A 13,344-nucleotide genomic window follows, 5' to 3' on the forward strand; every position below is an offset into this window, starting at 1 on the left:
AGAAAGGGGCAAGGAAACCTGGAATTCAAATTGCCAAAGCAAAATTTTCCTCCATGTATAGTTTCAACCTGGATATGATATTTCCCCAAATAACTGCTCAGACTCTAAAGAAGGGAATTTTTTGTTTTTTACATTTATTTTTATTTTTATTTTTTTTAGTCATACATGACAGCAGAATGTATTTTGACATATAATACATACGTGGAATGTGCATACATCAATCATATTGTCTATTCTATTCTGCTGCCCTTCCTATCCCCACTACTCCTCCCCTCCTCTCCCATCCTTTCTCTCTATCCAATATAATGTGACACACTTTTTTTTCTTTTTCACATTACAACATCAAATATGTATTCTGTATAACAATGAGGTTCTCCTTCTATCTTCCATGCAACTCCCCTTCTCCCTCTTTTTCCCTCCCACCTCTCTTCCCTATTTAGTGGTAGTCTTCTTCTTATGCTCTTCCTCCCTATCTGGGAATTTTTATAATCCTGAGAAGTAAAGCAAATCAGTGTTTAACTCAAGTTTCATTTCAATTTTTGTCTATTACTTTCCTTCACATATACTTTCACAACTGAGAAAGAAATGCCTTAGGTGTAAAAATAGCCTAGCAAGCCTGAGAAAGCAACATAAAATGGATTAATTATCCATTTTCTTTAGAAGGCATTTACTATAAATATTTAATTTTCAATTCTAGCAGTTCACATTTAAATGTAGCACCCATGAATAACCATAGTCTACCTGATTTTCACAAAATCACATTTGATTTGAAATATAAATTTATAATTCAAGGAAAAATGCTTTAAATTTTGGAGATTATAGTAACAATCTTTGTGTATATTTTTTCTGCCCCTATCAGGAATATTCAAGCTTGCTTTCAAACCATCAAATTAATCATTCTATTTAAATACAAACAAATAGTAGGAAATTCAGCACAAGTCTATACTTTTAAATGCTGTTAAGTATTGTGCTCTTCTTCTACAAGTCATCTTATAAAGGAAAAGATTCCCTTCTAGTCATAGAGAAATTGAAAGAAAATAAGACCACTAGAGGGCTGGGGATTTGGCTCAAGAGATAGCACGCTCGCCTGGCATGCGTGCTGCTCGGGTTCGATCCTCAGCACCACATACAAACAAAGGTGTTGTGTCCGCTGAAAACTAGAAATAAATATTAAAAAAATTCTTTCTCTCTCTCTAAAAAAAAAAAAAAAAAAAAAAAAGACCACTAGACAAAAACTTCTGATGATACAAAGGGAAGCATTAGGCCAAGTGCACAGAGGTACCTACCAAATTATAATTCTGACTCCAAGATGATGTCAGAGGAGTGACTGGCCAGCTTCTTGGAAACCAATGGCCTCCCATTCCCTCCTCCTTATCAAATGCTTATCTGTGGTCACCTTTCCAGCATTAAGAGATAATACCACCTTTATCCCAGCTATTGTTAAAAATAACATCCATCAAATCCTTTCCTGCCACAAATCTAGTGAAGAAGCAATATTTAAAGTGGAAAACCTGAAAGCATAACAATTTTAAAGCTTTTTTACTTCTTAGTTTGTGGAGGATATTTTCCACCTTACTCTATTAATCATCCTACCGCAACAGAAGAAAATACACTATGAGTTGCTTAATAACAAGAACTTTTTCTGCTATCTCTTTGACATTAGCCAAGTTGAAAGCCTGACATTAGTAGAGTTCATTTGACTTGATGTATTTAAATCAGGATAGTGTTCTTTAACCAAATCAGAAGGGAAAAAATTCTAGCTACATAGTCATCAAAACTACCCATCTCTTTCTCCTTTCTCCTGTTAATTTTCTCTCCAAATGAAGGGGCAGAGAAGTCAATATCTGGAGTCTATGCTACTCATTGTAAATGCTTTTGTCCCTAAGATCCCCTCAGGATTAAGCATCTGGCTACTCCTCTCCACCCTCTGGCTCTCTTCTTATGCCCAAACAAGATAAGGTTAGCATCTGGGCTGCTCCATGCCAATAGGCACCATTTCATACGCTCTCAGTGACCTATATCTTTTGCTCTGAGAGGGCTGTTACACAGCTATTTGGAAGCTAATGTATAAGCTCCAGGACTGCAATTATAGGCAGGCCTTTTGCAAACAAGTGATGATAAGTGAGCTGAGAAAAAGAAGATGATTGCCAAAACAAGAATAACTACAGAAAAGAGTGTTTTGGTGGACTGAGCACATCCAGTCAGCTCAGAAGAACCAAGACTGTAATCTAAAAAAATAAATAAATAAAATTAAAAATAAAAAAAGAAGAATTTTAAAGCAGGATACATAGTTAACATGACCAGCTGATAAAGCCAATCTGAACTAATTAGATTCAGGTTATTTATTTTCTCAAGAAGAAACCGTTTCTTCCAAGCAAGAACATCATCATGTGCACAGTGTGAGAGGAAGTCTTGCCATAATGTAAATCAACTTTAAGCCCAAATACTTAATATTTCTAGGTCCTGCTTACTCCGTAAAACACAAACAAGGAACTAATGCATAATTTTGGCCAAATTAACAGATTGGCTTTGCTACTTAGCACATTACAGAACAGAGGTAGAGGAAATTATGTTAGACATCACTATGTATCCGTATCCTCTCACCCCCTTCATGTTTTTCTTTTGTATTCTCATAACCACTCTTCAGAGAATCAATTAATAAACATTTTAGAAAGAAAAAATTCCTCTGGATTGTTTTCAATTTTTGTCTAATGTTAGTTCTCATGGTTTGATTGCACTGAGGAAATATAAATTAATTCAAGAGGTATATTCTATATTTGAGTCCACAATACCAGAATTGGACTTTGTAAAGAAAACACAAAAACAAGTTTAATAAATTGCTTAATTAAATGTCCCTGCCTACCCAGATGAATGAGGATCTAATTCATCACCTAGTCTTAAATCTTGCTGTCTGCCTATCTCCCTGACTCTTATAAAGAGTCAAGAAACTTTAGATGGCTTTAAGTTCTTAAATAGGAAAGTAGAATAGTTGTTGCCAAATATAAAGTTAAATTTGAATTTAGAAAAGAAAGAGACAGTGGCTTTTGTAAAATGTTCCTAAGGAAATTTCCACAATAGCTGTCTGATACCTCTTCTTTTGCCTTCTTCCTGTCACAACCCCAGGTCCTCCAGCACTCACCTAGAATAACAGTGAATTCACTACAGTAAGTGCTGATCAGTGTCACTTTCTAATCCTCCTGTAATAACAGGCCAGCCTGCAAGCAGATATCAGTAAGAAGGAGAACTTCAAGCATGTGCAAGGGTGCAAGAAAGCATGTTAACAGGGAAGCCTGAACAGATTTCTATAATTTCTTCTTGGTGTTATTCTCTCTCTTTCTCTCTCTCTCCCTCCCCCACCCTTCGATGATATTTCCTTTGTGTACAGCTCCATCCCCAGGCAGATGGCTGATTACATTCTGCTAATCACTTAGAGACCATGCACCCTCTCCAGGTTCTCCCTTCAATCATCAGATAATTCCCTTTCCCAGAGCATGGAATCTTCTGTCAGCCATACCACGCATCATAAATCATTTTCCTTCCTTGACTCCTCCTCCCACCCCTTTCCCTGATTATACAGATCATCTCTTATGGCAAGGCTACCCAGATTGTCAAGGCTAGTCTTCATGCTCTCCATGTTTTCTTTCTTCCACTACTGAAATCAGTTCCAATCACACAAAGATTCATTTGGCTACTTCAGGCAGTCAGCCACATGGATGCCCCTGGTCATCAACCATGTGGACATGAATGCAATGAACATTAATGAGTGTTTATCTCCCTCACATCTCACCTTTAAGCATTAGGCATCCGATTTTCTATTGTTCAAGAAAATGGCCTGAGAAGGACTGGATTTGTAAAGTACTAATATGTAATCTGTACCATTGTTACTTTTATCAATACTATTAATTCAAAGAACATGAGATAATTACTTCAAATCAAATGTCTTTACTGAGAATGAACTAAACACAAAGCATTATAATGAATCCTATAATCCCCTCCCCCCTCCGTCTGTGCATGCACATACACACATTCACCAATATCTACTGCACAGGCAGGCTGTAGTCAATATATGGGAGGCAAGATCAAAACCAAGTGAGATCCTAGTAGAATGGTATTAATTGTGGGTGGAGGAAAGATAAGTGGAAACATCTAGAGAAGGGAAAATTTGAAATAGGTTTGTAAAAATGGGTCTCATTTCAATAGGCAGAGATAGAAGGAAGATGATAAAGGAATTCTAGGAGAGGAAATGCATGAACAAAGAAACCTCAACATCATGAAGTTGGGGAAATTAGCAAATCCTTGTTTGAGAACACTGGGAACTTGATGCTGCCCAGAAATAGATAAAGCTGGAAGGTAAGTCACAGCCACATTAAAAGAGAGTTTTGAATGCTATGATGTGGAGTTTGGAATGAATCCAAGGGAAGCAGGAATTCTAAAATGACTGTTTAGAGAAAGAAATCAGATTACCGTTGTATTCTAGAATGAAACAGAATAGTAGACACATGCAGTCTTATTTATCAAGAAAATAAAATGAGAAATCAGAATTGAGAGTATCAACATTCCCTTTTCTAGACAAAGACTTCATTAACATGAAATGTTGCCTTAAAAATTTTTCTATCCCAGGGAGTGAGAGATTGAGAGACACAGACTGAGAGAGACAGAAAGAGAAGTTACAAGTCTGACTTTTAGATCAGAGTGATAAAGGAGTTCTCTGCTATGTCCTACCTACTCCATTAAATATAAATAAAATTCTCCATTTTTAGTTCTCCATTAACCCTACTCACAATCCTAGCTTCATAATTTGAAGTGGAAAATTTTTAAGGATTATTTTATACAATGCTTTTTTTGGTCTAAAATGACTTTTTTACATTAATTTTAAAGTAATACATATTAATTCCAACATTGTAAAAATAGATAACAGTGAAGATAAAAGATCCCTATCTCCATATTCTTAACCTTAGTCAACAAGTGATAAGAGGCTATTTTGTTTTTCTTTTGTGTTCTCCATATGTGACATTGAAAGGAAATAAGTTCTAAAAGAAGAGCCATTTTAAAGCCTAAATTAATTAGTTATCTCTATTAATGCAGCAATATTGCAGTATTTGCTAACACAGAATTATTGCCCAGGTATTAATAAGTATAATACAAAAAGTTGCTACAGAAAATAAATTGAGAGAGTGATGGCAACTTCTGGGTAGAGATAGCCAACTGAATACACACATGTAGTTTTGCTTCCTCCAAAAATCCCTCTAATACTACTTAAAAGGCTTTTCTAGTAAACATAAACACTCAAGAATAGGAGGCAAATAATATTTTAGAAGCCAGAAATTAGATGAACAAGTGATAAATGACTTAGTTAACTTGCGGAAAAATAAATCCTAAGCCAGCAATTAGGGGACAAAGAACCAATCTGATTTTTACTTCAAAATCCCTAAATTATTTTGGAATTCATGGAACCAGATATATCTGGAAGGAGGAGGCATGAAAAAATTAACTTTCCTAAAAGGAAATATGGACTTTGTCCTACCTCCTGGGCGGTAACCTCTTTAGAAGTTAGAAATTTCTGACTGATAGGAATATCTTTGCTGTTTGTGGTGGGCTCTCTAGATCACACTTCAAAATTTATGCTAATGAGCTGACTCAGGAATGAGGGCAAGCCAGTCAGAAAGCCCAACCATGTGATTAAAGTTTGGGGTCTTTGGGAAACTGTGTAAACAATGATCCAATTAATTGTGCCTATGTAATTAAGCCCCCACCCCAAAAAAACTATGGACACTGAAAGCTCAATTGACAACACTCCACATGTTATATCACATGTTAATGCCAGAAAATAATGCATCCTTGAAAGTTGGAAGCTTAGTATCCAGTCCCAGATTCTGGGAAATGGGCTTTGGGATAGAGGTTAGAGACATACAAAACACCACAAATTAGAGTGTACCGAGTCTCTCAACAGCAACACTGGAAGTCTGAAGACAATTGTTTTGCTTAAGAAGGAAAAGAATTCTAGTCTGTATCTCTATAGATGCTTCTCCAGAGAAGATATACAAAAGGCCAAGTACATGAAAAATGTTCAATCTTACTATTCACCAGGGAAATGCAAATCAAAACCACAATGAGATATCCACTCACCCCAATTGTAGTAGCTGTCATCACAAAGACAAAAAATAACAAATGCTGATGAGGATCTGGAGAAAGGGGAACACTCATACACCGCTGGTGGGAATGTAAATTAGTATAGTCATTACGGAAAATAGTAAGGAGATTCCTCAAGAAACTAAAAATACAACTATCATATGATCCAGCAATTCAACTACTGGATATATACCCAAAGACAATGAAATCACTATATCAAAAAGATACCTTCACTCCAATGTTCATTGCAGTACTCTTCACAATAGCTAAAATATGGAATCAACCTAGATGTCATTCAATGAATGAATTTATCAATAAAATGTGTATATGCCATACACAATGGAATATTATTCAATCATAAAAAGAATGAGATCCTATCATTTGCAGACATGTGAATAATATAGGAGGTCATTATGTCAAGTGAAATAAGCCAGACACAGAAAGACAAATACCACATGTTTCTACTCATTTGTGGAAACTAACATATCAATCTCATGGAAGAATGAAATGGAATAGTGTCACTAGAGATTGAGAAGGGCAGAAATAAAATATGGTAACCATTGGTTGAAATAATCTATGATATACTTTATAACTAGAAGAGTATGAAATTCCTAACTCATAAAATTGATTAGTGTTTGAAAGATGGAAATGCTTACTGCCTTGATCTGATTACTATACACTGTAAACATATTGAATTATCGTAACATATTCAATAAAAATGGACAAATATTAAGTCTCAAAGCTATAAATTACACTTACATATTCTTAATAATATAAACACTAGATGTTGCTATATCCCAAATCACTACATAATTTTTACAAAGATAGGCAGGAAGTCAAGAAAGGCAAACCAAGCATCAAAAAAAGAAAAAATCTAGACTAGAACAGCAAGAATAATGTAAATTAATAAATAATCAATGTGACGGTAGAATAAATTTGGGGGGTTTCAAGACTTGAGCCCTGGGGCACTTAATCACATCTCCACCTTCCACTCCCACCACCACCACCCTTTTTTAAAATTTTGAGATAAGGTCTTACTATGTTGTTTAGGGCCTTGCTAAATTGCTGAGGCTATCCTTGAACTTGCTATCCTCCTGTTTTAGCCTCCTGCATTTTGGGGATTAAAACAAGTATGTGCCATCCTATCTGGCTAGAATATTTTTAAAACACACAAACACACACACACACACACACATATACACAAACACACACACACATCAACTTCTGCCTACTTTTAAGAGACATCGGAGGCTACATTCTGTGAAAATGAAGGAGTAAACCAAGAAAAAGAAAATCACAGGAATTCTAGCCCCCAAGCATGATGAGGAAGGGAAATTCCAGGATGGCAGCTATGCACCAGGGAAGCCAGGCTTCCTGTCCCTACTAGACCAGGTCAGAAGGCTCATGGTAAGACTGCTTCAAGCAGATAACACTGAGAGAAAACCTGATGTAAACAAATGTCCTAGAAGAAATTTATGCAACTGGTAGAAAATCAGGGGTCAAATTGGAGATTAATTCATAGAAAAACCAAATAAATAATAATAAACTCTAGCGACAAAAGTTTGTACAAAAATAGAAAAATTGGTTCTTCTCTACAAATCATCTGTTTATAATTTTTCAACTAATATATAACAATCATAATATTATGATACAATTATTGTTCTGTAAATTACACTTACATATTCTTAATAATTAAACACTAAACGTTGCTATATCCCAAATCACTACATAATTTTACAAGAATAGTGAGAGGCAGGAATTTTTTGTGTGTACTCAAGCAAGTGCATATGTGCCCCTACAGGAGAATAACAAAGCCAGGCATGGGACATATCTGTAATCCCAGCTGCTCAGGAGGCTGAGGAAGGAGGATTGCAAATTCAAGGCCAGCCTTGCCTATGGAAAGCCATCCGTGAACTGTGCATGAACTAAAACAATGTTGGTACCATAAGTCAGGAAACGCTGGTAATGGGAACTCCCAGCAGCAACACCTGGTTAATGTGGCTTCCTACCTAGCTCCATCACTAGCTCAGCACAGCATGGGAGATGGGGTGACCCATTGGAGCCATACAGCCTTTTGAAGATGGGTGTGGCTTGCCAAAATGTCAATCAACTTGTTTAGGGCAAGATCCCAGCCACACTGAGAAACAAGCACCCAAGACTCCTCCCACTGAAACCTTATCCCTGCCTTTGATGTACTTCTCCTTAAATAATTGGGGTCCCTTTTTCAGTGTTCAACTCCCATCAGGACTGGAAAACCCATCAGACACTCCCTTTCTATCCAATTTCTGGCTCTGTCTTTAATTCTCACTAATTATTTCAGACTTTTTATTTCTCAGGCAGTTCATACCTTCTGAGCAGGAACCTACCCTGGCAGTATTCTGGTCACCCTGCAATACTTGGCAACTTACCAAGACCCTGTCTCAAAGTAAAAAGGGCTGGGAATGTAACTCAGTAGTAAAAGCACCCCTGGGTTCAATTCCCAGTACCAGAAAAGAGAGGGAGAGGGAGAAAGAGAGAAAGAGAAATAGGGTAGGGTAACAAGCTAAATAAATTCCCATTTTTCATAGGGAAAATCAAAAGATAAAACTATGGAAAAAATACAACATGCTTGGGAAATAGTCCTACCATCCTATTGTTTCAAGATGGAGGTACTCACCAAAAATGTCAGCCAAAAGATGACACCAGATTGCCTCTGGAGCATGGGGGGGAAAAGGGCTGGAAATGGAAAAGAAAAGGGCTATTGTTTGTCTCAAGGAACTGAAGCACTACTCACCTCTTAACTATTTGTCTGCAAGCATAAAACTCAAAAATATCTAGATTAAACTATGAAAGCTTTTTTATTATAGAACACAGTTTTAACATTCTTGAGTGTCACTGAGTTGTTTCTATATGGGGCATGGAATATAGGAAACATTATTTCTCAAACTTGTTTGACTCTGAAAATAATAATTATATATATTTGCCTTTTGCTTTCTGATAGAGAATGTCACAAGACTGGGTAGGGTACAACTTAAGTGATGCTAAATTTAACATGCTAAGTTCAAATTTGTGCCTATGTACTCCTAAAACATTTTTCTTTTTCTTTTTGGTATCAGGGATTGATCATGGGGGCTCTAAACCAATGTCTCCAGCCCTTTTTATTTTTTATTTAGAGACAGGATCTTACTAAGTTGCTTAGGGCCTTGCTAAGTTGTGGAAGCTGGCTTTGAACTTGTGATCCTCCTGCCTCAACCTCCCAAGTCACTGGGATTTCAGGTATATAACACTATGCCTGATTAAAACATCATATTTTAAAATGCAAAATGCTTACTGTGATTCACTTCAATAATAAAGTCTTGTTTGTTTCACTTAAATAATCCCTTTAAGAAAGAAAAGTTTTCTACAAACTAAACCTGATCCCACTTGACTAAGTGAGCAAGTCAAAGGTAAGCTTATTTTAGTATTTGTCCAAGTAGATACATTGTGGAATAAATAACTTATTTTTTAAGACAACTGGATCAGGCTTCGATATCAAATAATAAATTAAGTCATACCTTTCAACAAATACTAATTTGTTTTTTACTATTCAAGCTATAATGTGAGAACATATTTAATAACTATCTATATTGTCATTTTTTCGTAAATAGGAGATGTTATTTTAGAGGTGATAAACTCTCATAAAAACCAGGATTTTTAAAAGCATTATTCCTATTCACTATTATTTCCTACTCAATCTAACTTCCCAAACTTGCAAAACAATTTTCTTTAGAAGATTCTAATTTCAAATTAAAAAAAATATATACTAATGGGAGATGGCAAGAGCTGTTAATATCCAAAGGTCTATGATTCTTCCTCATAGTTTTCTTTATTAGAGAAAGAAAAATGAAAGTCTACTACCATATCTACCTTTCAAGAAAATATTTCACTAAGATAAAACCTATTCATTTTAAAAATTTTGAAATGGTTTTGCTTAAAATGCATCAACTTTATTAAAAATTCAAGTATTTCAGCTCAATTAGCCATCTAAATTGAAAGTGAGTGTCTGATTAAATATGACTTGCTCTAAAATTAACTGGTGTTTTGAGAAACTAATCCCTATAACAAATAAGTTATATATCATAGATCTTCAAAAAAAATCAAATACATATTTTCTAGTAAAAAAGTAGATAATACAAGGTAATAAATATTTTGCTTATATATTCTAGTAGACAACAAAAAATAAGAAGCATGGACTAGCTTAGCAAAAATTCACCTTCATTGAATTTTTGTTTCTAAAAAATAAATTATTTATTCTCTTGCTTAATAAAATAAACAGCAATAATAGGAACTACTAAGTAGGAGCTAATGACTTAAATGTCTCCAAAAAGAAGGAGGAGGAGGAGGAGGAGGAGGAGGAGGAGGAGGATCTTTCAATAATCCTAGAAAATTAGTTGTAGATGAATTTTACCAGATGCTTTGCCAGCTCTTAAATTAACAGAAAGTAGAAAAAGGATTTTAGTTTTTAAATTTAGGAATCTCTCTAAATCACAGGAATACAGAGGGCAAAATGCTGAATGCCAGAACAGCCTAACTCATACTGTCTCTCTCTGCTTTAAGAGGGGGATGGCCTAAACTAAAAGCAAAAATCCTTCAGTCATTTGATTTGATCACTTACCACTAACCAAAGTCTAGCTGCAATGAAGAAGAAAAGGAGCAGCAGTCTCCAAGAGAGGTTATGATTTCTGGGTTTTTCACTTCTTTCCTTCCCTAGGTAGACTTCACTTTCCAAGCACATGAGCATTTGGCTGCCATCCAAGAGTGATTCAGATGCCTGAAAGTTGACTGTGCCCTAAATTTTTTCTTTTAATTTTTCTTATCTTTCTGTTTGTTAACAACAGTTTCTCATAATTGATATGACACTTAGAAACAACTTGTCCTTCCAATGGGCTCTAGATATCATCTATTTATAATTTTTCAATTAATGTACCACAGTCATAGCTATCATATGACACAGCTACTTGTGATCTTACTCATTTGCAGCCAAATACAAAAGAACCGCAAATTCTGCTTGTCATAGCTTCTATTCGATGTGCTCTTTGCCCTAATACTATAATTGTCAATAATTCTGTATGATTCAGACATGAATTTGAATACCCAAGGTCCTTTGATTGGATTTTCTGGAGAAGAAATGGCATTTCATGTGCCTGAAAATGAATAACCTAGAATATTTCATTAGTATTCAGCTGACTGCAATTTTTTTTATTAGTTTTCGGCAGACACAACATCTTTGTTTGTATGTGGTGCTGAGGATCGAACCCAGGCCACGTGCATGGCAGGTGAGCGCACTACCGCTTGAGCCACATCCCCAGCCCAGCTGACTGCATTTTTAAAAATAAAAGTGTTTGAGATGACCTTTAATTAAGTTGAAATCTATAAGGTAAGAGTTTTGTTTTTGAACATTATTTAAAACAGAAACAGCTGGAAGACTAGTTTTACTTTGCTTCAATGTGAAAAATGACATGAAATTTTTAAACAAAACTAATCCAGGCAGATTTATACAAAGGCAGAGGAATATATCAGCAGGCGGTTGAATGCACACTATAATTTAAGGGGGAAAATGGTGTTTAGTGAGCAGCTCACTTTATTTGGCACCTATCCCTCATGCTCTGGCAAACAAGCAAGTCATCAATTGTTCATCCCTCACCCTCCAAGAAGAACTGGCAGCTTCCATGTGTATCATTTCTCAATTGATCTGTAAAGGGAAATAGGTTAGAGAAAAACTGATCTTGATCCTATAGAGTAAGTCTGTACTGTTAAACCAAGCTTTTCAATTTTTAAAAAAAGTTACCTGCCCTATCACTTAACTGGTTTCTAACAACAAGGTTTATATTTAACCTTGTTAAAATATGACAAGATTTTTGTATATTTAAATGTAACAAGCTTTATTTTATAACAGGATCTCAGTGTTCAGACAAGTTTACAACAAAATTTATAATATTTTTATGAAGGTAGAACACTTTAAGTTCAGACTATGAAGCAGTCACTTGAATTAAATAACACTGCTTTTTATTCACAAAATAATCAGAAAAATAGACAAATTTGACTTCATGAAAATGTTAAAATTTTGTGCATCAAAGAACAATATCAACAGTAAAAAGGCAACCCACAAAATGGGAGAAAATATGTGCATATCATATATCTTAAGAGAGTATATTTAGAATATGGCAAGAAACACACGAAAAGAGGCTCAACGTCATTCATCATTAGGGAAATACTAATCAAAACTAGAACACATCACCTCGTGCCCGATTAACATTACCATCATATACAATAAATAAAAACAAGTGTTGAAAAGGATGTGAAAGTGTTAGAAGTTTTGTGTACTCTTAGTAAAAATATAAAATAGAATAGCCCAATAGAAAATAGCAGTTCCTCAAAAAATTAAAAATAGAATCACCAGTCAAAAAAACAAAAAACAAAAAAAAATCCCAGAGGGAAAAAATCCACTTCTGGATATATAATCAAAAGGACTGAAGATAGTGTTGCAAAGAGAAATCTATATATCCATGTTTAAGAGCAGCATTATTACAATAGTTAAAACATGGAAGCAACCCAAGTATCCATCAATCGATAAATGGATAAGCAAAATACAATGGAATATTGTTCAACTTTTAAAAGGAAGGAAATTCTGACATGCTACACTTGAGTGAACTAATTGAAATAAGCCAATCACAAAGAGAAAATACTATGTGACTATACTTAGATGAGTCACTTAGAATAGTCAAAACCATCAAGATAGACCACAGAATAGAGATTTTCAGGTTCACAGCAGAAGGTGAAATTAGGAGTCATTGTTTAATGAGTATAGAGGTTCAGTTTTACAAGATGAAATGAGTTATAGAGACAAATCATGGTGATACTTATATAATATTATGAATGTCTTGAATACCACTGAACTACACATTTAAAAATGGTTAAGATGTTAAATTTTGTGTTATATGTATTTCACCACAATGAAAAGAATTGGGGGAAAAAAGGACTGATAAGTTAAAAGAAAGAAAGAAACAATGTTGTAAGCAATGAAAGTATTATGGGTAGATCAAAATATTTGTAGGTCTAAAATTTATCAGCTAAATTAACATAAGTCTCAAATTGATAGATGAATTGATTTTTAAAGACAAGTCAATATACAACCTAAAAATAAAAGTAATCAAAAGTCTTAAGTAACAAAGTAATTCCCAAATATTTATGGGTATC

General features: G+C 34.9%; 1 protein-coding gene across 5 annotated transcripts in view; it reads right to left on the bottom strand.

Moving 5' to 3' along the window:
- Window positions 1-13,344, bottom strand: part of Akap6 (A-kinase anchoring protein 6) — a 499,805-nt gene that overhangs the window by 382,652 nt on the left and 103,809 nt on the right. Inside the window, exon 3 of one of the 5 annotated variants that reach the window (XM_040275774.2) lies at window positions 8,786-8,844. The exons of the other annotated variants lie outside the window; for them this stretch is intronic. The gene's annotated coding sequence lies outside the window, so the exon portion shown is untranslated. The remainder of the gene's footprint in view (window positions 1-8,785; window positions 8,845-13,344) is intronic. 5 annotated transcript variants of the gene reach the window in all.

This window comes from Ictidomys tridecemlineatus, chromosome 5, assembly GCF_052094955.1.
Source record: "Ictidomys tridecemlineatus isolate mIctTri1 chromosome 5, mIctTri1.hap1, whole genome shotgun sequence".
NCBI lineage: Eukaryota > Metazoa > Chordata > Mammalia > Rodentia > Sciuridae > Ictidomys > Ictidomys tridecemlineatus.